The sequence below is a fragment of the Hemicordylus capensis genome, chromosome 3 (genome assembly GCF_027244095.1).
Source record: "Hemicordylus capensis ecotype Gifberg chromosome 3, rHemCap1.1.pri, whole genome shotgun sequence".
Taxonomy (NCBI): domain Eukaryota; kingdom Metazoa; phylum Chordata; class Lepidosauria; order Squamata; family Cordylidae; genus Hemicordylus; species Hemicordylus capensis.
Genome location: NC_069659.1, coordinates 234,311,318 through 234,337,000, shown reverse-complemented (window position 1 = coordinate 234,337,000; position 25,683 = coordinate 234,311,318). Strand labels below are relative to the sequence as shown.

The following is a 25,683-nucleotide window of genomic DNA, read 5'->3' as shown; positions in this document are numbered from 1 at the left end:
GAGACAAAATTTTAAAATGGGCCCCTCGCTGATACGCACACACACTTCACAATATATAGTCATGTGACTTGCCTCATGTGACTTGCCTCTGGGGGGGCCCATCAAGGCATGGGGGCCCCCAGGCAGCTGCCTCTCCTTGCCTAATAGTAGTTACGCACCTGTTCAAAATTAAACAGCAGGGACTCTGCCTCTCCATAGGAACAGCCTGAAATGAAAGAAGTGTGCCCAGTGGCCCCCAAGAGCCACAGAAAGTTGAAGGTGTCAGCTGGGGCAGAAATCAGAAAATTGGAGATGAGAGGAATTGGTCTGCTTGAGCCCCTATCTTGGAGGGTGGGCATTGGGATTGGGAGTGAATGCAACATTTGTCACACGTCCTACTTTTATTATATAAACTAATAGTGAACTCAGATGGCTGAATGCCTATCAGGTTAGAAGCAAAATGAGCCCAGCAAAAAGAAAAAAAGTAGAAGATTCTACACATTTGAGGGACTCCCTATGTATGCTGAAGTGTATGGGCTAGTTCAAATGATACCAGCCCAGCAGATGTGTAGAACGTGGGGCAGCACTGAGAGTGCACCTATTGAGACATTCTCCACGAACATCTCAGCACCCCCTCGGTGTATCTTTGGATCAAGTGTCCTTTCGGTGCTGCCCTTCTAATTTATGTGCGTTGGCATGGTATCATCTGAACCAGTCCTATATGTTCATATATTAGAAGAAAAAGGTTTCTTAAAAACAAACAATTATAACATGGCTTATAAGGACCTTTTCTCAGGATGACTTCCAGGAGCTACAGAATGTTGAAGCTGAGCTCCTAACAGCTTATAGTGTTCTGGGAGGGGCAAGTTGGATTGAGGGGGAGGTGTTCACAGCTGAACAAACGGCTCAGAAAGGCTAAAGACATCTGCTTGAACAACATCTCACTATCACTACTTTCTTTACAGCCATAGTGTTTCAGCAGCAGTAGTTATGTACCCCTTTGGTCCTCAGTCAATGCTGATGCTCAGTTTCCCCAGATACCAGGCTGTATCAGCGAGCCAACTTAATGTGTACCAAGTTACATCTGCAGACTTAATGGACATGTCCTGCAAGTACCAACTTATGCCAGTGAGACAACTTATGCACCAATTTCTACTTGCAAGCCAACACACAAATACTTCAGACACCAGTTTATACCAGTGGGCAAACTTAATAATCCTGAGAACCAGTCTATCTATATCTGTGAGTTTAACTCCAAAGCTGTCAGAGGATTCCTTCCTAATTTAAAGAGGGGTTCAACCAGTAGGTGTGTGTGGAGACACAAGGAACCAGACCAAAAGTGTCTTTATGTAATTTTACTTAAAGAAATAGATTGGTGAAATACAATAGATATAAGGTCCTGACAAGCAAAGATAATTTATCTAACTCTAATACAAGCAGGTTACCTAGCAATGGAAGAGGGAAAGGGAAAGGAAGAAGGGGAAGGGGAGCAGATAAAGTTCATTACCAAAGGTGCAGGGAAACCTGAAGTGGCCAGTTTAAGGTCTCTTCAGTGATTAGGGATGCTAGGGTTCGATGAGAAGATGGAGTGCACGATGCTGGAGTGTGAGAATATTGTAGCAATAAAGAGGGGGAAATGCATTTTCTGGACCTGGCCTCTGAATGTTGGGTCTGGAGTCTCCTGGTTTTATATCCTTCTTAGTCCTTGACTGTTGTTGGGCTCAGTCCTTACATTCATCAACACTTATAGTTATGACAACTCTGACACCACATTATAAATCAGCACATTCAGTGGGGCTATTCTTATGATCACAAAAATCGGGCTAGGAAAATCCTAGCCCAATTTTTGTGATCGTCAGAACCACCGGGCTCGCAGACGAGCCCGGTGGTTCTGGAGCGGCTAACCTGCTCCTGTAGCCCGCCCCTTAGCCCGGGTTTGCAGAGCGAGAACTCTGCAAACCCGGGCTATCTGCTCGTGAATAGCCGCAGTGTGGCTCCGCGCCGCAGCCACTTGTGAGTAGACCCCTGGCCGGGAGGCTTAAAAGCCGCCTCCTGGCTTGGGGGTCTCCCCAGTATGCCCTGCGCACTTGCGCAGGGCATACTGGGGTTTCTGGGGGCCGCATGGCCCCCGAGCTCCCCAGCCCTTGCCGGCTCCGACTTGGAGCCGGCCATCATGTGGACGGCTGATCCGGCCACCCAGGGCTCCCTGCCCACTCGTGAGTAGGGAGAGCGGGTTTAGCCCGCTCTTCCCGCTCACCAGGAAAAACCGGGTCTCACTGATCGTGAGACCCGGTCCAGTGACTGGTGACCTTGATATAGTTTTCTTGTCTGTGGTTGCTACTGATACTGCTATTCTTGTGTGGTTTTTATTACTTATTCGATTTCTATACTGTCCTTCCAAAAATGGCTCAAGGCAGTTTACATAGAGAAATAACAAACAAATAAGATGGATCCCTGTCCCCAAAGGGCTCATGATCTTAAAAGAAACATAAGATAGACAGCAGCAACAGTCACTGGAGGTACTGTGCTGGGGGTGGATAGGGCCAGTTACTCTCCCCCTGCTAAATAAAGAGAATCACCACGTAGAAAAGAATCACACACATAGAAAAGAGCTGCAAGGGTGAATTGGTTAGCCAAGAAATTATAACAGAAAAAGCCCCCAGAAGCAAGGGTACAATATAACAGAATTGCCAGGAAGACTGGGAGTTCATATCACAGTAATGCTCCTCCTACCAGCTGTTGGTTGCAATTCTTCTCTCTCCACAATCTCCCTCTGAACCACAAGACACCATACAGTGCCATTTCAAAGGGAGGAATGGAGGCAGCGAGAAAATTGAGAGGCGTGTGCTGTAGTCATCAAGGCCCCCTCATCTGCTCCTTCTTCCTCGAAAATTGCCAAAATGCCACCACATTGTTGCCACTTGCAAATGGGGTGATGAAACTGTACCTCCTCTTTTAATGTTTTGTTTTTAAAGTGCATTTAACAGACTCCTAGTTCCTTACAGAAACACACATACACAATTTCAGTAGCATCTAAACAGATTAAACTTGATGGTGCAGAGAGCTATTCCCTTGCCAAGCAGGGTTCTGCACAGCACTCATTGCTTTTCATCCTCCTGACAAGGATACAGCACAGAGAGGGGTCCTAAAGCACAACCTGTGTACGCACTTGTCAGGAACCCACCTTGACACCCCTCTCAAGTCCAGGGAGGTAGTTTTGTGTGTTGTTTTTTTAAAAATTGTTTTTATAACAACTTAGTCTCCAGGTTCTGCAAATTTATTCTGTTTTTACTTTCTTTCGCTGCCACCATATGATAACGTATTACCTTGCTCCAGTACTCAACACCTTAGTTATGTAGCCTCACAACTGCAGGATAGGTGTATATGTTCAGTGTACAAATGAAAGAAAACTTGAGGTGTAGAACAAAAACAAGAATAGGTTTATTGTTTATAACTGACTGAAATAAAGATCTCTGCAAGGCAGGGCACATTAATCTACAAAGTTGCTAAATATGTCAGCTGTTTTCTTCCTTGATAAAATGTGTCATTTTGGGAGGTGAGATAACTGGGGCAGAGGTAAATAAAACTTGATTTGTAGACTTAGTGAATTTCCCCAGACCTTCTTGTCTGTTACAAGGAGGTTTCACCTCTGGGCACCTTTCACATTCAAGGTTTCTTTCCCAGGCTTAACACTTCCCACTTTTAGACTAATGCCCCAGTGTACTGCTAGTTCCACAGCCTCCATTAGGGACGTGCACAGAACTGGCTGGCCTGGTTCAGTTCAAGTCTGAACCGGACCCTGACCGGATTGGGCCAGTATGGTCTGGTCTGGCAATGGTGGGGGCTTCACGCAGGGGCGTAGCTAGGGGAGACGGGAGAGAGGGCCCGTGTTCGCCCCTCTCCCCAGCGGCCCCTCAGATTGAGGGAGATAATGAAAAAAATAGGAAGGGGTGGAGCTGGGCAGCCCCCAGGATCCGGGGGGGGGGGGGGCGGCTGGGTTTTTTGAACCCATCAGCTGAATCATAGCTACACCCCTGGATTTACGAACCAAAAGGTTTCTTAAAATCAATTTTTAAAAACTTACCCCCTCCGGAGGGATTCTCTGAGGCAGTGCGGGCAGGGGGTTCATGGAGGTTTCCCCTTCCCCCACTGGCCTCTGTTATGCACCCATTGCCCAGTTCGGATGGTCTTCGGCCCTTTCTGGGCCTTTCCCATGGTGCAGTGGCCATTTTGGAGGCTGCTGCACATGTGCAAATAGCCATTGCATGGACTGGACTATGACCTGGCCATGCAAGGGCCATTTGCACATGTGTGACAGCCTCTAAAATGGCCACTGTGCCATGGGAAAGGGCTGGAAAGGGCCAAAGACTGCCTGAACTAGGCAAGGGGTGCATAACGGAGGCCGGTGGTAGGAGCAGGCCTGTAACCAGCCTCATAATTTTGTGGGGTGGATTGCAGAAGTCAGGGGAGCTGGATTATAAAATGTTCAGTGAAAACAGTCAGTGAGGCTGGGGAGGAAAGAGAATTTCTTGGTGTGGCAGTACACACCATGCCACCAGCTGGCTACGGGCCTGGGGAGGGGGAACCTCTGCAGACCCTCCTGCTACCTCGAAGAAGCTCCCCCCCCCCGGAGGAGATAAGTTGAAAATATTTTTACTTTTGATACACGAACCTCCCGAATGGCCAGGGGAGGTTCAGTTTGGGGTCAAGCCGAACTGGGGATGGTTCAGCTCAAACTGTTGAACTGAACCAGCTCATAGTTGAACCTGTTCAGTTCCGAACTGGTTCCCACACCCCTAGTCTCCACACACTCACCACTCAAGTCTCACACAAACCCCTGATCTCTTGTTCAGATCACATAAACCAATCTCTCTGCTATGCTCTGTCCAACCTATAACTCCTAAAGCTCAGCTCCAACTGCCTCCGACTCCAGCTAACCAACTGACCTTATTTAAATCCCTTCCCCCTAAGAGTCCATGCTCTGTAACTATGGCAAGATGCACTTTCACACACTCACTCTCCAGCTCCTATATGTACATTCCATCACTACACCGAAACCCAACTAGCTCAGAATAGGGATGTGCAAATCTCCCTCAAGCTGGTATGAGACCGGTTTGGCTCGACTTCAAGCTGACCCCTCCCCCCCCCGCCACCGAGGGTTCTGCCACCCATGCATCCTATCTATTTGCATGGCTGGGTCGTGACCCCCAAGCACAGGGGAAGGCCGGCAGGGGGAGGGGGAGATGGCAGAGACACCCCCTGTGGCCGCAGCAGCACCCCTGGACCCAGCAGTAAGTCCTGAAAAACATTTATTTTAATCTGAAGTTAAAACTGAACCAGCTTGAATTCTAGCCAAGCCAAGGGTCTGTGTGAGGGGGAACAAAACTAACATGCCTGGTTTGGTTCAAGTCCAGTTCAGACTCGAACTGAACCGGGCAAACCAGTTTTGTGCACACCCCTACCTCAGAGCACACTTGGCCACTAGGGAGGCTGTACAGTATGTCTAGTATGTCTGCATGTGGAGACCTACTTTGACATCAAAGAGCCCCTGGTGGCGCAGTGGTAAAACTGCCGCCCTGTAACCAGAAGGTTACAAGTTCGATCCTGACCAGGGGCTCAAGGTTGACTCAGCCTTCCATCCTTCCGAGGTTGGTAAAATGAGTACCCAGAATGTTGGGGGCAATATGCTAAATCATTGTAAACCACTTAGAGAGCTTCCAGCTATAGAGCGGTATATAAATGTAAGTGCTATTGCTATCAGTTAAAATCAACCAATGACATCAAGCAGGGGCAGAGCAAAAAGTCAAATAGGAGATTTCAGGAGTGATCCGTCCCAGAATGAGGAGGCAAGTGTAAGACCATAAGAGAAGTTTGTTGACATTCACAACCCATGCACAATCTTATGCCTTGTATCTTTTAATTACTGTATTTAAATAAATAGAAGGTGACTCTGAATGTAAGATGACACCTGAAAAGATAGAGGTTAAATACAGGTTATGCCTGTATTAACCCAAAGGAAAGAGGACTCTGAATCTAAGATGACCCCACCCCCATATTTAACAGACAATAACTAGGGAAAACCCTCATCTTAGATTCGGGTAAATATGGAATCTCTCCTTTCAAAGGAAAATTACTATAAAAGTTGCCTTGCATTTTCTCAGCCCAGAAGGAGTCACTGATTAGGACCACTTCTGCATTTTGTTCTAGTGAAGTCAGTACTGATTATTATATAGGGATTCTAGTAATTAGAACTGATAGAGGTCCTAGTTTCTATGCAATGTATCTCATGATGTCCATGTAAACACTGTGAGGAGCATCTCTCTGCAAACTGCTGTTTTAAAGGTTCAATCTGTGTATATATCTGCATTATCCCATTTCAGTTAACAAGCTGAATAGGGACTTGGCTTGGTTAGAGTGGGAAAATCCTATAAAGACATCACTCCTGGATTGTGAAGACAATACAATCTATGTTATACAACTGTTGTCCCCAATTTTACCATGCAGATGACCAGAGGCAATCAGGCTGAAGATGTGCAGATGGTAGACTGTGAGAAATGGTGGCACCAAATTGGTGTTGTTCCCCCACTCCACACACACACACACACACACACACATGCCCCAACACAATAGTTAAACATAGGACCGGGTCTCACGATCAGTGAGACCCGGTTCCTAGCCGTGAGCAGGAAGAGCGGGCTAAGCCCACTCTCCTCGCTCAGGAGCGGGCAGGGAGCCCTGGGCGGCTGGATCGGCTGCCCACACGATGGCTGGCTCCGAGTCAGAACCGGCGGGGGCTGTGGAGCTCGGGGGCCGCACAGCCCCCGGAAGCCCCAGTATGCCCTGCACGAGTGCGCAGGGCATACTGCTTTTAAGCCTCCCAGCTGGGGGTCTACTCCCGAGTAGCCGCAACTACTCACCAGCAGATAGCCTGGGTTTGTGGAGCACTCGCTCTGCAAACCAGGGCTAAGGGGTGGGCTACAGGAGATACCTTTGTGGTATCTCCACACTTACAGCAGATGATGAAAATCTATCTTGGGGCCAAACTACATGTGATTTTAAATGCATTCTCATGTAGTTAGAGGCTTGCCTTTATTGTCAAGTAGCAGCCAAGTGGAACTGTGGATTGGAGCCATGGTGCAGAGGTAGGGGACATTTAGCACGACTTCCACATTGATTTCCTGCTGAAAATTGTAGCTATTTAACCCTTCCCAAAATGCCAAATGCCACTGTAGACCACACCATGGTCCCGATCCAAATCAAGCTCTCCCCTGCAAGACTGCTCCTTGAGAGTAAAGATAAACTTTTGATTCCACGATGATGCATTGAATGTCACCTAGTCTGCCCCTTGGTAAACAGATGATACAGTATTGCTCACACACACACAAAGCGAAGGCAATATACTGAAGTATCAAATAAGAAAGAATGAGAAAAGCTATGAAACAAATTTCCTATTTTTCTGGTATGGAAGAACGCCTGGTTCATCAGCCCTTGCTCCCTATCATCTATGCCACTGTGCACTCATCTCCAGCTGCAGCTCATCTTAGAGATCCAATCAAGTCCTCTTTTGTTTTGTTATTGTTTTAAATTTTCAGTGAACGGCATCACATTATGCTGATTACTGGGTGTCACATCATGTTAGGCTACATCACAAAACAAGGCAATCGGAGGGGGGCATAGTAACATAATGTGACACTGTGCAATATGATCCATTAGCCCCCATCTCCAAACACTCATCCATAAGGAAATTCCAGTCTCTCCAGGGGAAGAAAGGGGAAGAGCCTCAGGTTTGCCTTTGAAAAGATCATCAAGGATATATCTCTACTGAAAGCATTTTTCTCCTAATTATGTCATGATAGACTTAGTTATACATCAAGCAAGCTTATGTGCTTTATTCATGGATGCTACTATGTGTTTTATACTGCAGGATCAATTGTATGCTAGCCATGTTGACTAAAAGTAAAACGTAAATGGTCAGCTCACAAGCCTTAGCAAAATGGGCCATGAGACTGAATAGAGACGGATGCAGTACAACTGCATTGATTGAGCTGACATGTCAGGACAAAGCTAAAACATTTGGAAATCAGAAATGTTCATACACAAAATACAATATCATAGAGCTAAATGAAAAGAAATAAGCAGACCCTCTTCTAGATTCCTCCGAAACACACCCAGACTCTGGACTCAGCCTAAACAGGCCTTAGGTTAGACCTGGATAGACAGACACAGACACAGACGCTACCCCTTGGATCATAGCTAGTGTCTCTTCAAGGGGCCAAACAGCAGATAGCTGGTTACACACACATACATTACTCCTCCAGGCTCTGATAGTTTGTTGTGGTTCTTGAGGGGCCATAGCAAAAGTGCTGCTCTCCCCTAGACTGCACCAAGAGGTACCTAGCAGTTATACGAGGCCCAATTGTGATATCACTGTGTGCTACAGAGCACTCTTATATTTAGTTTCTGAAAGCAAATCTACAGAGGCGAACACCTACTTGGACCATTCTCCAGCTATTGTGGTGTTCCGGGAGGATGGAAAATTGGGAATAACAGGACCGGAAGTGTTTCTCATTCTTCAAGCATTGGATTTATGCCCAGTATATAAAATATTTGTTAGGCCAGATGCATTTTGAAGGATGAGGCTGGTCTCTAGTTCTAGTCCAAGGTGGCTTTAGCTCCACTCCTGGTGTCATTTGAACCCTTCTATAGAATTATAGCCTCATAATTCACAGCTGCCTGTTATTTGATCCTCTATGCATAGCAGCGCCTGTCATGAATTTATTACAAATGTGTTTTTGTGCCACACTTTGTAATAGGAAAAGAAAGACCCCAGCTGCCTCTAGTGACCTCTTAATAATCTAAGGGGGCCATTCAGTTAAAAATTCCATACCAGAGGTGACAAATGCCACCTGCATTGGCTGGGTCCAACCTGTTTGATGCATTTATGTGACCCATATGGCATATTTAGATTCTACAGAATTTCAGCCTCCCTTAAATATATATTTTATAAAGCCATCTTGGTTGTGATGAAAACCATCCAAATGAGAGAACTAAAATCATTGCAGCCGTGGCTTCTCCAGGACAGAACCAGTCATGTTTTACCATGAACCTCAAGCTAGCCTTTGTGTGTCACAAGCCCATTTTAGGAAGTCTGCTTCATATAATAGACTAAAAACTGGCTGTAGCCTCATTGCTATCGTCCTCTCACCAGCCTGATTTTTGTGATGTCACAGAATGGATATAAATATTCTAATGGCTGGAGGAGAAAAATCAGTTATGATGAAATGCTAAAGCTATGTGGCAGACATGATAACACAACTCTACAGGAAGTTGTTAACACAGAGGTTTTAAAGCCCTTTAACAGCCCTTTTAAAGCATCTCCTCCAGAATGGAGGGTGTGCATTCACATATTGGGCAGTCTTACCCTGAAGTCCCTGCGAGCTACAAGGGAGCACTTCACAAACAATTCAGGTTCTTCGCTGTGCTTTAGAGTGCAGCCCAATTTATACCTGGGGTAAAAAAACATCAGGTTTTTGAGATAATCACAGCAAAGCCTTGCACAAAAGGCGCAGTAAAGCTTCCTGTGTAGAGAACTCCCTGGCAATGGTGGGCCTTGCAGTACTGTTCTTGCAGCTATGGAAAGCAGCAGCTACTGTATGCAGAAGAGATTGCGCAGTAGCACTAGAAGCACTACCATATTTCTTCCCATTGTTATGCATGGGGGAAAGTGTGGTAATGCTCCTGGTGCTACCACCTGATCACTATGGTGGAGCCACTGCTTTCTGTGTCTGCAGCAGTGGCACCATAAGCCCTACTGTTGCCTCGTGGGGCGGGGGGAGCAGCAACAACAGGACATGCTGGCAGTCCTCTTTTTTGCATGGGTGAGTCAAGAGCTGGGAAACTACCCTCCATCTACTCCTCAAAATGGCCCCCTGTGAAACTGGTTGCTGACCAGGGAAAGACAGAGGGAAAGGGTGATTGTTTCATTGGGGGTGGGCGTGGGATCAACTCACTGATGGGGTAATTGCCCCAGAGACAATCCTAGAGACTGCACTGAACAACTAGCTTCCATGTTTCCTCTCTGCTGTGAACTTATGTAAAAGTGCAGAGCTGGACCTCATTCAAGGTTACTCATAGGAAGAGCCGGCTCCTTAAGGGCTGTTATGAGGCCTGAACACCTGCTCATATTTATGTTGCTTCACAGCATTCTTGGTTTCCCTGAAAATTTGTATTTTATTAAAAGCAAAACAATATAATTGAAAACACTGATCCGGACCCATAGCAAACTCTATACTGCGTTATTTACAAATGAGGCTTTGAGGGTGGGGAATGGATCCACTGATCTTCCTTTAATCTCCCACTGGAAGCCCACATGTAGATTTTAATCATTCATGGACTAACAATCCCATTTTAATTAATATTAATCAAGTCTATCCATTCTGTTTTCACATTAATCAACCCTGTCAAACATAAACTTGAAATGCAAATGCTTACCAGCACACATCTGCATTTGAGGGGTATCGTCATTCAAACAGATTTTCCCATTTGTTTCTGTATGAGCAATAGGACTCTACATATTAGCACATGAAAAGATCAAGGAACTGATCAGGCAATAAACTCTCATGAAGGCATTTAATTAGTTCTGAATAAAGAACTTGTTTGTCCAAGACTGAATGTATAATTGCTCATGGAAGTTATAATCTGTTTTTCCAATTCAACCAGGCTTTTAAAACTACATTTAGACTACAACTTCAAATCAAAGTTAAACTGGATGTGCTGAGTCCACTGACCAGCTGCCACTATAGAGCCTGGACTGTGGTCTAATGGACACTCCTGGTAAAGTGGACCTAGGCATGTTGGATCAATAGTGAGGTTGGGGAGAAGGTGTGGCCAAGTGGGGAAGGGCATGTCTTGCTGCCACAGTGGTTTTCAAGGTTTGAATCATAAAACTTGTAAATCACCCAGATAGCAGTTTGGGGCAGTGTACAAATATGAATAATTAAACAAACAGGGGGAAATATCACATTTGGTCATGAAGGGGAGATGCCCTACGCTTCAAAGGGTCTCATTGAAAGAGAGGAAGGCTACAGTTGTATGGGACAATCAAAAGAGCCACCCATACCTACCCAAAGGTGCCAGCTTCTGCAACAAGCATTCTTATCTTGGCTGCTTTGATTCTGGTCAGTAGAAGAGGGTAGCCTTTCCTGGCCACATCTAAGACTAGGGGCCACAGTAAAAGAGAATTGATTCTATGTCAATCCAATCACATTAGGCCAATCATCCTGGCTTTTGGCTAGAGAGCCCTGGAACTTGTTTTTCTGCAAAAGTATTGAGAGGTCTCAACTCTCAAGTCTGATTTAGGTATGAAGCACCACCAAAAAGCCCTTTCCCATACAGGAGCCCCATGCAGCTGGTTTGTTTAAGGTAAAGTGTGCTGTCGAGTTGGTGCCAATTCCTGGCAACCACAGGGCCCTGTGGTTGTCTTTGGTAGAATACAGGGGGGAGGGTTACCATTGCCTCCTTCTGCACAGTATGAGATGATGCCTTTCAGCATCTTCCTATGTTGCTGCTGCCCAATATAGGTGTTTCCCATAGTCTGGGAAACATATCAGCGAGGATTCAAACCACTTAATGGCGCAGTGGGGAAATGGCTTGACTACCAAGCCAGAGGTTGCCAGTTATTTAAGGTACCACCTTTAAGACCCTTGCCTCATTCATTAGTGCAGCTGCATCAAAAAGTAATGTATTTTAAATGTCACAAAAAGACATGGGAAGGGAGCTACCATAGGCACTAACCAATCAATGGCCATGGTTTCTGCACAAACACACTCCAAACTGCACACATTGTTGATATAAGCATACTAGCTGGCCAGTGGGGCAGAGATGTGAGACAAGCTACATTTTCCCAGAAACAAAACGTTGCATTCTCAGTAATGGGAAAATACAGTATCATGGAAACAGAAAAGAATCCTTGGAATGAAGACTCCAGGATTCCCTAAAGCAAGAGAGCCCTGCCTACACTACAAGTTTCTCTCTATTCTATACTAGTTAGTATAACAGCTTCCTGTTTAGAAAAATGGAATTGATTATTGAAGTTTGGTGAAGATGCTGAGAATTATCTGTTGAAGACCTCCAGACTCCTTTTCAGAACCATAATATCTAAGGATACCTTCAAGGAGAGGGAATGGCTGTGTTTAGGCCTGGAATATAGATATGTCTTGAATAGTAACCATGTATTATTCAAAAACCATACAACTGTTTGAAAAAGCCCTTAGTCAAAGGAGTTGTAACATGACTGAAGGCCAAATAAGATGTTATGATAAACACATTGTTAGGTCTGATGTGTTTTAAATGTAAATAGCAGCAGTGGGTGGGATAGATCAGAACTGCAACACACAAGAAGGGGTGTTGAACTGCGGTGTGAATGGAACTGGCTGTTCCAGTCCGAATCCAAACTGGACCTGAACCAGACCAGGCCAATTCAGTCTGGCATCCCCCCAAACACAGACACCCCAGTTCGGTCCTGTCCTGTCTGGGGGGTGGGGTTTCATGAGCTTTTTTTTCCTTTTAAATAAACTTACTCCCTTTGTGGGAGTTCTCCAAGGTGGCGAGGGGTTCTAAGGAGGTTCCCCTCCCCCCCACCAGGCTCCCATTCATCCTAAACCAGACTGCTCGGCCATTCTTCAGTCTGTTTGGGTCTTCCCCACCCCCAGTGCGGTGGCCATTTTGGAGAGTGCTGCACCTGTGCAATGGGCCTCTGCATGTCCAAAATGGCCACCATGCCGGTGGGGGAAAGGCCCAAGTGGGCCAGTTTTGGGTGGGTGGGAGGTTGGTAGGGGGAGGGGGGACCTCCACAGACCCCACCACCACCTCAGAGAACCTCCCTGGAGGGGATAGGTTTTTTTAAAAAATTAAATTTTAATTTTTTTAAAAAAAAAATTGTGACTCCCCCCAAACAGGCTGGGGGGTGGTTTATCCTCAGTTGGACTGAACAGGGAGTGTTTCAGTTTGTCCCTGAACTGTCAAACCAAACCGGTTCGAAGTCAAATGTGTTTACACATCCCTAGTGTTGAACCCTTTCCCATTGCACCACAATCCCACACAATTTTAATGCCCCCACAGCTGCTTTTAGCCTCATTAGAGAAGTTGCCAATGGCATCAAAGGAAGCTTCCTTACTGCAGCCAACAGTAGTGGCTGACGTGCTGTGCAGTGTACCATGGGCAGTTCTGCACTATCTGCACTGCTGCGGCTGTATAAACTATGCCGCTGGTGTTGCGTAAGAGCACTCTTGTTCGAATACATAGAATTGTGCAATTCTGCTTGTGCAATACTACAGCCATTGCTTTTAATGGCTGCAGCATCACACAAGTATTATTATTATTTATTCAGTTTCTATACTGCCCTTCCAAAAATGGCTCAGGGCAGTTTACACAGAGAAATAACAAACAAATAAGATGGAACCCTGTCCCTGAAGGGCTCACAATCTAAAAAGAAACATAAGATAAACACCAGCAACAGTCACTGGAGGCACTGTGCTGGGGATGGATGGGGCCAGTTGCTCTCCCCCTGCTAAATAAAGAGAATCACCACATTAAAAGGTGCCTCTTTGCCAAGTTAGCAGGGGTATGATTGTGCAATTTTATGTATTATCACAAGAGTGCTCTTGTACAAGACCACTGGCATTGTTTTAGATGCCCACAGCAGGGCAGATGGTGCAGAACTGCCCATGGTATGCTGCATAGTATGTCAGCCAGTGATTTTCATTGGGAACATGGTGCAGTAGGAAATAGTTAAATATCCTCCCCTCTGCAGTCCCAGTCCTGATCCCTTTCCCAGTCATTAATTACACTTTTAAAAACCCACAAACAGGAAGTACCAAACTGCATGTTTATTGTATGCATAGTTTGGTACTGAAAGAGCTGCTTTCTTGTTTGGTTTGTTTCCCTGGCTTTCCCAACTGAAACACACAGATTTTCTCTCCAAGGACTTCTGACCACAACATACCAACAATTAAATGTTAGAAATGTTTATGTAGCAAGGCTTTGCTGCCTGAAAACAACACAGGAATGCCCTCTTTCCCTGAAATGCTCTTCTGCAGGGGGGGAAAATTGTATGTGTCAATCACCTTGTGATGCATTGTTTCCAAACTCAGAAACAAAAGAAATTTATCTAAAAAGTGACCTCCTCTCTCTTAAAAAAAAAAAGGTACATTCACACAGGTTAGCATTGACCCGATTAAGTGGCTATTAAGTGAAACAGAGACACAAGCAGGTTCGCAGGTCATCTCAAACAAGCGGAAATATATTCCAAGTGACTGAAAAGGTCATTATATTGAACCACTCTGGAGTACCTATAACCAGGTAGGCAATGTTCTCTACTATTTTTTCCACTCCTATAAATGTGCCATATTATAAAGCAGATCTGTTATCTGTATAATATTTCTGTGGGGAAGTGAAAGGTTTAAACAGTGTATATGGAAGGGGCAGAATTAAAGGTGGTTCTCACATAAAATGCACAAACCAGGATTTGGAGTTGTATTTCTGGAATAGAATGTGAAGTGTACCACAACAGAGTTTGATGGAATGGGAGAAGGTATTTTAGGAGAGGAAAGTAGGATTCATAGCAAGATTCGAAGGCCTGCTCTTGGATTTATTCAAGATTAAATTGCAAGATAGGAGCATATATTTTGGAAGTATTTATAGCAGCTAATTTCTTATACGTCACAATAACCAAAGCAAAACCAGGACAAGCCCCACATACTCTTTTTATAAGCAAAGGGTTTGCTTCTTCAGTAATTAGTGCCTAGCCAGTTTGCAGCCCAGCACTATAAAGTATGCTTATTTCAAAGTAACATCGGTAGACATCCAGACTAAGTTACTCAGTAGTACCACTCAGTAGTTACTCTGAAGAACTACTTAATGTAAACAGGACTTCTATTGATCAATTCAGTCAGGATGTCAGCCACTGTGTCAAATGACATTTCACCCTATTAAGTGTGCATAGGATTGTAGTCTAGTATAACAGCCATGTGGGTGCTCTTAATGGATTGGGATCTTAGCTAGAGGGGTGGGGCACTGCCATCCTTCTCTAAGTGCTGCCTTGGGCATTTGTTGTAAATGGAAAGGTGGGACAAAAAGAGAAAATAAATTAGATAGAAATAATTGGTGCTCATCTGCAATGTGTACAGGGGGTGTTATGTAATTATTATTTTACATAATTAAATTACAATGTTACATATGTATATCCCTGCTATCTATCTATCTATCTATCTATCTATTTTGCAAGATAGCTTACTGAGTAAAAAAACATTACACAACTGATCATAAAACAGTGGTGCATATGCTGGTAACATCCAGGCTTGACTACTGGAACACACTCTACATTGGACTGTCTTTGTATTTAGTTTGAAAACTGTAACTGGTGCAAAATGTGGCTGCCAGTTTTGGGCGATATAAAAATATGTTAAATAAATAAATAAATAAATAAATAAATACTCGTAGAGACCACATTACTCCTCAGGGGTGTAGCTATAATTGAGCAAAGGGGTTCAAAGAACTTGGGGCCCCAGCTCTTGAGGGGCCCCCATCTCCCCTCCTCCCTATTTCTTCATTATCTCCCACACTCTGAGGGGTCACCAGAGAGAGGGGTGAACGCAAGCCTTGTCTTCCCTAGCTACTCCTATTTTAAAAGAACTACATTGGCTGCCATTTAGTTTCCAGGCAAAGTACAAAATGCCAGTTATTACCTATAAAACCCTGAATGGCTTGGGCCAGGGTATTTAAAAGAACGCCGTCTTCTTCTTGAACTCTGCTGCCTATTAAGATCATCAGGAGAAGCTCAGTTGTGGTTGCCACAACTTGGTGGCAACACAAAATCAGGTCTTCTCTAGGGTTGCCCGGAGGCACTTGAACACACTCCCACAGGAAATCAGAATCTCCCCATCTCTGCTTGTTTTTAAATGACTTTTGAAAACATACCTGATTCATCAGACTTTTATTTATGGTGTTTTAAAGATTTATTTATCATAATTTTAATCTCTTTTATATGAATCTTAAGTAGGTTTCAGTGGTTTGATTTGTAAACTGCCCTGATATTTTATGTAGGGCAGTAGATTGTTAGGTTAAATAAATAAATATCAACACACACACACAGAGCAAACAAACAATTAAAACTTATTAGCGGGGGGGGGGGGGGACTAAGGACAAATATTATCATTGATGATCTATTGTACTATATTGATGATACACTTTTAAATAATATTGTGCCTTTTAAAGAATATTGATGATCTTTCTGGCGAAAATGAAACTTCTTGGTTGGCAGCATATTGGACAGTTGCAGCATTTACCATGCTCTCTAGAGTACATTTTGGAATTTAATTGTTCATGGAAGTCATTGCTGCAGTTGCTGGACTATGTCAACTGGATCAAGGTGATCCAGTTGACATAGTCTACCTGGACTTCCAAAAAGCTTTTGACAAAGTTCCTCATCAAAGACTCCTGAGGAAATTTAGCTGTCATGGAATAAAGGGACAAGTACATGTGTGGATTGCTAACTGGTTGAAAGACAGAAAACAGAGGGTAGGTATAAATGGAGAGTTTTCACAATGGAGGGAAGTAAGCAGTGGGGTCCCCCAGGGATCTGTACTGGGACCGGTGCTTTTTAATTTATTCATAAATGATCTAGAAGCAGGGGTAAGCAGCGATGTGGCCAGATTTGCAGATGATACCAAACTCTTCCGGGTAGTGAAATCCAAAATGGATTGTGAGCAGCTCCAAAAGGATCTCTCCAAACTGGGGGAGTGGGCGACAAAATGGCAAATGCGGTTCAATGTTAGCAAGTGTAAAGTGATGCACATTGGGACGAAAAACCCCAACGTCAAGTATATGCTGATGGGATCTGAGCTGTCGGTGACAGACCAGGAAAGGGATCTTGGGGTTGTGGTTGACAGCTCGTTGAAAGTGTCTATTCAATGTGCAGCAGCTGTGAAAAAGGCAAATTCCATGCTAGGGATCATTAGGAAGGGGGTTGAAAATAAAACGGCTAACATTATAATGCCCTTATACAAAACTATGGTGTGGCCACACTCGGAGTACTGCGTACAATTCTGGTCACCACATCTTAAAAGGGACATTGTTGAACTGGAGAAGGTACAGAAGAGGGCAACCAAGATGATCAGGGGCCTAGAGCACCTTTCTTACGAGGCAAGACTACAACACCTGGGGCTTTTTAGTTTAGAAAAAAGACAACTGCGGGGAGACATGATAGAGGTCTATAAAATCATGCATGGCGTGGAGAAAGTGGAGAGAGAGATTCTTTTCCCTCTCACACAACACTAGAACCAGGGGTCACTCCATGAAATTGATTGCCAGGAGGTCTAGGACCAACAAACGGAAGTACTTTTTCACACAACACGTGATCCACTTGTGGAACTCTCTGCCACAGGATGTGGTGACGGCCAACAACCTGGATGGCTTTAAGAGGGGTTTGGATGACTTCATGGAGGAGAGGTCTATCAATGTCTACTAGTCAGAGGGCTGTGGGCCACCTCCAGCCTCAAGGGTGTGCCTCTGAGTACCAGTTGCAGGGGAGTAATGGCAGGAGAGAGGGCAGGCCCTCAACTCCTGCCTGTGGCTTCCAGCGGCATCTGGTGGGCCACTGTGCGAAACAGGATGCTGGACTAGATGGGCCTTGAGCCTGATCCACCAGGGCTGTTCTTATGTTCTTATGCTGCTATTGGCTCATGTAAATGCATTGCTCACAGGATTAGATCATTCTGGTGGGTGGGGACAAACAGCCTACCATGAACTGACTCTCTTCACATTTATTCACATGAATGATGCATCATATAAATCATTCCAAATGTGATTATCTGTGCCCTAGGGTTGCCAGATCTTAGGTCTTCTGCCTGAGACTCCAGTTTTGGAGGGCCACCTCCACTGCTTATGGTATGGCAGTTATATTCTTCAGGTACACCTTTAACCAACAGAACAAATACCATGTTTAATCCAGTGTAGGATGAGCTATTATAGAGAAACAAATACAGTAAGTGGAGTAGAGCTCTCAGTAATATGGAATATTGGGTAGGCACAAACTTGGGCAGGGATTGTTGGTATTGGAACTGAAATATTATGAGAAGTATTGCAACTTTTCTGTTGGAAAAATGCTTCACCCACAAATTAGAATTCTTTCCTCATTTTTGTTCTAGTACCATAGAACATAGGAAGCTATAGTCAGACTACTGGTCCATCTAGCTCAGTATTGTCTACACAGACTGGTGGAGGCTTCTCCAATAGTCAGATTGGTCTGCAATAGTCAGACTATTGGTCCATGTAGCTCCGTATTGACTACACAGACTGGCAGTGGCTTATCAAGGCTGTAGGCAGAAGTCTCTCTCAACCATACCTTGGAGATGCCAGGGAGGGAACTTGCAATCTTCTGCATGCAGATGCTCTTTCCAGAGCAGCCCCATCCCCTAAGGGGAATACCTTGACAGGCTCACATGTAGTCTCCCAAAATGCAAGCCAGGGAGGACCCTACTTAGCAAAGGGAACAGTTCATACTTGCTACCACAAGACCAGCTCTCCTACCCCTTTACTGCTGGTTTCCATACATATCTAACCTATAAGCACGCACACACACACACACGCACACACACACACACGTTGCATTATAAACATTTTCACTGCAGATGGGTGTGAACATAGTAACAGGATAGTGGATATGATCCACACAAGAAAACTAATTTAAGAACAGTTTTTCTTTGTGTCACACTGCTGCTGCTTAAGAGAACGTTATTTCTATTGCTTTTCCTTTAATAATTTGAGTGTGACCAGCATGAGTGCAGACAAGCCCTAAATCAATCTAGGATGAAGTGCATTCTATATCAGCAAATGCTAACATGGTTACGTAATGACCCAATCATACCCTCCTGACTTCAGTACTTTAATATTTTCATAAAGGCAAGTGCAAATGTTTAGATAATTTCCCCCAAGTTACATTTGACTTGATATGGAATAGAATTAATGTGAGAAATGAATTATTCAAAACCTGTCCCTTTGTATAGGTACAAAACTACAAATGACATTTCCTGTGATGAAAATGAACATGTTGAAGTTCAGTCTTTTAAGATTGGCTCAAACAATATCTTGTTATTTGAGCCAACTTTAAGGACTGGACTTACATTCATTTTCACCACAGGAAATGCCATTGTGCCATAACTGAACTTTAACATATGCATTTTTACTACTTTCCCACACATATATTTTAATTCATTGACCATGCATGCCCTTCCAACAGATAGAATCAGGGGAGTTATATTGTCACTGGATGTTCAGGAGCAAGATTATCACCCCTGGTATTTCACAGACCAGTGATAGTGAGATTTACTAGTTACTGATGGACATGGGCGGGAAATAATACTAACATCAGAGGAAAATCTCATCAGTATATTTGCAGTGCTATAGCAGTCTAGGGTTCCCACCTCTTACCTTATGTTGCTCTTTAAATCTACTATTGAAGCAGGAGAAAAGGCAGCTGTTGCTGTTATCATGTACTCTTAACAGATTTCAGTGTGCTGGGAATAGCAAAGGGTTCATTATGCCCCCAACAGCCACTCTGTCTTCAACTCATCAGTGTCTGGACTCTACTGTACAGAGTCTCTCTGCTTAAGACAGACCTCCCCACCACCACACACCACTAATATATAGGCATTTACAGAATCCTGATACCCTTAATTAACCTACTCCATTGATTAACTCTCATTTACGCTTAGCCCAAAGTATAGGCAGAGGCTTCATTAAGCTCAGAAAGATTATTTATGGATGCTCTTTCCTCTTTGCTGGGGCTGTGCCTTGAACTGTCCATTTATTTAATTAATTACATGTCTGGCCTGCCCTATCCTTAAGGCTCTATCCTATTTAACTTCTACTGCTTTGAGCTATTAGTGCAAAGGATAGAATTTCAGTAGGTACACATTCTCAATTTCTAGTGCTATAGCAGTAGGAAAAGCTGCATTAGTTGAAATTCTTCCTTCTGTGTGATAGATGGGGCTCCTTTTTCTTTAAACCTTAATGAATGAATACCCCATATATATCTGTTGGGGACCAGAAGAAATCTTGCTGAACTACAGGGACATAATTGCTGTTATTAAAATAGGAATGAGTTCAGCAACTAATTTTGCTGCTCACTTTGTTTATTATTTTTATTTTATATTTAATTTAAAATATTTCTATACTGCCCAAAACTTGCGTCTCTGGGCGGTTTACAATGAAAATCATTTAAAACATCAAAACAATTAACAATTAAAATCATTTAAAACATTTAAAAAACACTTAAAACATTTAAAACCCAGTATTAAAAATTTAAAACTATAAATCCAATTAAAAGCCCGGGTAAATAAATGTGTCTTCGGTGCCTTTTTAAAAGTTGCCAGAGATGGGGACTTTGACAAAGGAGGGAGCAGGCAGAGACTCTGAGCTACCCTTCCGGTCTCTTCCGGTACCCCACCAAATCCCATTGTCACATATGCTGCTTTCCATTTGCCTATGTGGTTGGCAACTAGGGCAAGATAAGACAGACAGAACCATTTTGGAGGCTGGCTTTTGCCCAGTGACCAGCAGTTGCAGATTTCTGGGCAAGGCCCTTAGTCTTGCCACGTTCTCTGTAGCCATAACAATAGGACTGGTGCTCCCTTTCCATACTCACTGTGATCTGAAGAGTCCAAGCCATTCCTGTTGTTCATGCCATTCTGTGGGTCTGCCTCCCAAAGCCTAACCTCACCAACATTGCTTAAGGAGTTAGGGTTGGATTGGGGGTTGATGGGCAAGATTTCATTGGCACCAATAGGGTTTCACTGGGATGGGTGGCAGTTAGCTATATCCCATTACACAAGCTAATGTTGTGGCATCCTGAATCAACAGCTTTTGCTTCACACTGTGGGTAAGACTGGAGAAAGCAGGTATATTGAGAAATGCTTGCCAGGAACAACACAACACATTGAACAATGACAACTTGTCAGAATATTAAGCAGCTCATTGACTACACTCATTGGGAACAAGAGTCGCTCTCATTAGAGATAAGTGGAAGCAGTACGAGAAGGTGCAGGTCTTTATTGCCTCACTTGTCTAATCAGAGATCAATTTATTTCACATCCAGAAGGAGCTGTTATCATATGTCTAACTGAGAATAGCTTAAAACAGGACACAGTCATAAGTATGGCAGTCTGAAGACATCTCATGGCATTTCACAGGTGATGCACAAGCAGGAGCCGGAAGAGGCCAAAGACATTTTAGTGCCTGAGGCAGAACATCATAATGGCATCTTATCTGTAGCGCTGAAATTTGTGATGTGGGGGTCAGTCATTGTCAAATTGCTGCCATTTTGACATCTAAAGCAGGACACCTCACCCTTTCTACTGGTAGGACTGGACCTAGCAGAAAAGGAGATATAGCAATAGCAATAACATTTATATACCGCTCTATAGCCGAAGCTCTCTAAGTGGTTTACAATGATTTAGCATATTGCCCCCCAACATTCTGGGTACTCATTTTACCGACCTCGGAAGGATGGAAGGCTGAGTCAACCTTGAGCCCCTGGTCAGGATCGAACTTGTAACCTTCTGGTTACAGGGCAGCAGTTTTACCACTGCGCCACCAGGGGCTCATAGAGATCTAATAGAGTTGCATATCCTCTCATTGTGTTTTTCCATCTCCCCACACCTGCTGGGGCCCCTGAAGTAAGGGAGAAACTGTGGCCTTGGAAGAAGCCCATGTGGTCTTCTTCTTCCATTCTAATTAATTCAGTCTTTGCCAAGGTCCTCCTCAATCACAATTTCATCTTTAGGTTCCGGGGCATGCAGGACCTCTGTCACTGAATCTTACTGATTAGACAGACCTTTTGCAATAAGGCTCAATGATGTCCTTAAAGCTTCTCAAAAGGTAATAAAACACAGAAAGTATTAGAATAAATGCATCACACTCAATAAATCTGTCCTTTTGCTCCTCACCCTGAACAATCACCTGCGTTCAATTATCAACTTGAAAGCACTGCCTGTAATGTGCCACCATTTGCAGCATCCACTGTAGCATTTGCAAGGGCAATTAGAAAACCAATGCTAACAAATACTTGCATTTAATAAGTATGCTAATTGATATTGACTAACTCATGACAAGTGCTTTGTCAAGTGCCACTGAGAAGGCTTGGAACCAACTTGAAAAATAGAAAGCCAAGTGGTTTGGTGCCTAGCTTTGACTGGGGAATTGTGGCTATATGAGCACCTAATTCAAGCTGAGTTAATATCACTCATTGTTAGATCTTAGACAAGAGGCTCAAGCTCTGGTCAAGTCATCTTTGGGCTGTCAGAAATGCAGAATGTTTCTCTTTTAAAAAAAAAGATGTTTATTTCAAAACAGCTTGGTAACTTTTAAAAAGAGTTTCTTCTTCTTCCATAGTTGGTGGGACTTCTGTACATTAAATTATGTGGGTCTATAGAACCAATCTGATAGCACATAGCAAATGTAGTGACAGCTTCAAGAAATCAAGCCATATGGATCAACACATCTAGCGAGTTGCCACACAGAATGATGCATGATGATATCTCAATGCATGATATCACATCACTACATGCCAAAGTGATGAAGGACCATGCAATTCAAATGACACAGGGAAAATGAATACTTTAAAAAAATAAATCACCAAATATAGCAGTTACCGCTGTAGAAAAGAACAGTTTTCAGGAACAAAAATTAATAGATGGAAAAAGTTGGGTCCCATCTCCAAAAAGAAAACAAAGGCTTGTGATAAAGTATTTAGAAGGAGCCAGTTCTTAGGTAAGTATATCTTTCTATGTAAACCATTTTGAGAACTTTGTTTAAACTGCTTCAGGGCAGGGACCTGTCCTTTTGTTACTCCATGAAATTACTGGTCCCATTTGTACGTAACACCAAACCAGAGTTGAATGGGGCAGAGGTTGGTATTTGTGTACGCCCAATTGTGTGAAACAGCAGTTTTGTGGCAAAGCAACCTCCGGTTTCCCTTGCCAAACTCCAGTTTGAACCTTCAGTTTGTAGTGAGTTTCGCTGCTCCAACCTGAGGCTTGAAGGTGGCAGCGTTACATCTGAATGCAGATGCCATCATAATCGCTGATTTGTGTGGTTTCTGGAACCACAATCATAGAGAAAGTAGCCCAGACTCACCCAGGAATGCACCCACTCCATGCCTGCTATGCTTCTTTCTGGCTTCTGAGCATTTGCCCCACCCCTTGTTTCCATGATCCCTTACCAGAGTTACAGAAAAATAGTGCTCCTCTGCATCCCCCCACTGCCATTAATTGTGCTTGTGTGAGATTATTTTGCTGCAGGGCTCTTACAAGGGGACTTACAAGAAGTGCAGTTGCTATCAGAAGATTTCCATGAAATTCAAAGGGATTTAAATGCCCTTTACCTGCAGTCCATTTTGAAAATGGCACAATCACGCTCAGCATGCCCTTTTGAAGATCATTGCCAGTGGCTGCCACCCTGCAGATGTTCTGATGCCTTGCCCACAGTCTGGCAACGCAAGCACTACAAAGCTTGCTGTGATGTGGTCTCGGTGGACCAGGAAGAGGGAGGGGCTCCCCTGCTGGGCTATGGTTGGATGAACGTCTATGATGTGATTCACAATGACAAAAAATAACCTTGGGTTTGTCTACCCATGGTCTGCTGTTAAGTGCAAAGATGGACATTGCATACATTGATGGCATGATGATGACGATGATGATGATGATGATGATGATGATGATGAAAACTTGTACACCACCCCAAACTTTCATCTCTGGACGGTTAACAATAGCATAAAACAAGTTAAAATATATACAAAAACTTAAAACAATTTAACAATTTAAAAATCATCCACAAATTAAAACCTTAAAATTTTAAAGAACTGAAAAAGCTTGAGTGAAGAGGTGGGTTTTCAAATGCTTTTTAAAAATTGTCAGAGATGGGGAGGATCGTATCTCAGCAGGGAGCACATTCTACAGTCTTGGGGCAGCAACTGAGAAAGCCCGTCCCCGTGTGGCCACCAGCCAAGCTGGCGGCAACTGGAGGCGGATCTCTCCGGATGACCTCAATGGGTTGTGGGGCTCATAATGAAGAAGATGTTCTCTTAGATACCCAAGGCCTAAGACATTTAGGGCTTTATAAGTTATAACCAGCACTTTGTATTTTGCCCAGAAACCTACTGGCAGCCAGTGTAACTCTATCAACACAAGAGTGATGTGGTCTCTCCTAGATGACCCAGAGACCAACCTGGCCGCCACATTCTGTACCAACTGAAGCTTCCGGACTATGTACAAAGGCAGCCCCACATAGAGCGCATTGCAGAAATCAAGTCTGGAGGTTACCAACATATGTACCACTGTTCTGAGGTCATTCATCTCAAGAAACGGACGCAGCTAGCATATCAGCCGAAGCTGACAGAAAGCCCCTCTGGCCACTGCCTCAACCTCAAATACCAGGGAGAGGTGTAGATCCAGAAGTACTCCCAGACTGAGAACCTGTTCCTTTTGGGGAAGTGTGACCCCATCCAGAACAGTAGATCAAAATAGTCTCTGGAGTTCTGACCTCACACAGCAAGTACCTTTGTCTTATCTGGATTCAGTCTCAGTTTATTCTCCCTCATCCAGCCCATTACTGCTTCCAGGCAAGCATTTAGGGAAGTTATGCCATCTCCTGAAGAAGTTGGCACGGAGAAGTAGATCTGGGTGTCATCAGCATACTGATAACACCCCACTCCAAATCCCCTGATGATCTCTCCCAGAGGTTTCATGTAGATGTTAAAGAGCACTGGAGAAAGTATGGAGCCTTGAAGGACACCATACTTAAGCTCAGATTTTGAAGAGCAACAGTCTCCAATCTACACCATCTGGAATCTGTCCGAGAGGTAGGAGCGGAACCACTGTAAAACAGTGCCTCCCACCCCCAACACTCTCAGACATTCCAGAAGGATACTATGGTCGATAGTATCGAAAGCTGCCAAGAGATCCAAAGGACCAACAGAGTCACACTTCCTCTGTCAATTCCCAATTGGAGATCATCCATCAGGCCAACCAAGGCAGTCTCGACCCCATAGCCCGCCCAAAAGCCAATTTGAAATGGGTCTAGATGATCAGTTTCCTCCAAGACTGCCTGGAGCTGAGAGGCCACCACCCTCTCAATTACCTTGCCCAGCCATGGAAGATTAGAAATGGGTCTATAGTTGCTCAACTCTGAGGGATCTAATGCAGACTTCTTAAGAAGAGGTCTAATAACTGTATTTAAGCACTACATACTTACATACACTGCCAGCTTTTAACTTCTGGGAAATCAATTGCTATTTTACCATGAAAAACAAAAGGAAATAAAAAGGAAGTACCCTGTTGACTTGCCTGCTGAAGGCTGTAGCCTGATGGACACTTTCTAGGTACTAGGTTCATTCCAACTCAGTTGAATTTACTTCCAAGTGAATATGCCTAGGGCTGCAAGTTTGACTGCTGAGGAAGCCCATTAGAGGTGTGTTGTGCAACTGCAATAAGCTTCTGTCACAGAACTGTTTATATGACACTGGCAAGCCACTGGATTGGGTGCAAAATCTACATTTTACAGGAGTATGGCATTATTCATGGGGGCTCCATTCTTCGTCTACTACTGTGAATAATGGAGCCACAAGTAATGAAGCACTAGGGCTATGGAGAA

The 25,683-nt window shown here is 44.0% G+C and overlaps 1 long non-coding RNA gene across 6 annotated transcripts in view; it reads right to left on the bottom strand.

Annotated features, from left to right (window-relative positions):
- Positions 1–25,683, bottom strand: part of LOC128348840 (uncharacterized) — a 133,211-nt gene that overhangs the window by 83,468 nt on the left and 24,060 nt on the right. For 4 of the 6 annotated variants that reach the window (XR_008318375.1, XR_008318374.1, XR_008318372.1 and 1 more), the window contains one exon: positions 20,681–20,920. The exons of 1 other annotated variant lie outside the window; for it this stretch is intronic. This is a non-coding gene — a long non-coding RNA (uncharacterized LOC128348840). One more of the 6 variants, XR_008318377.1, reaches the window with a different exon arrangement.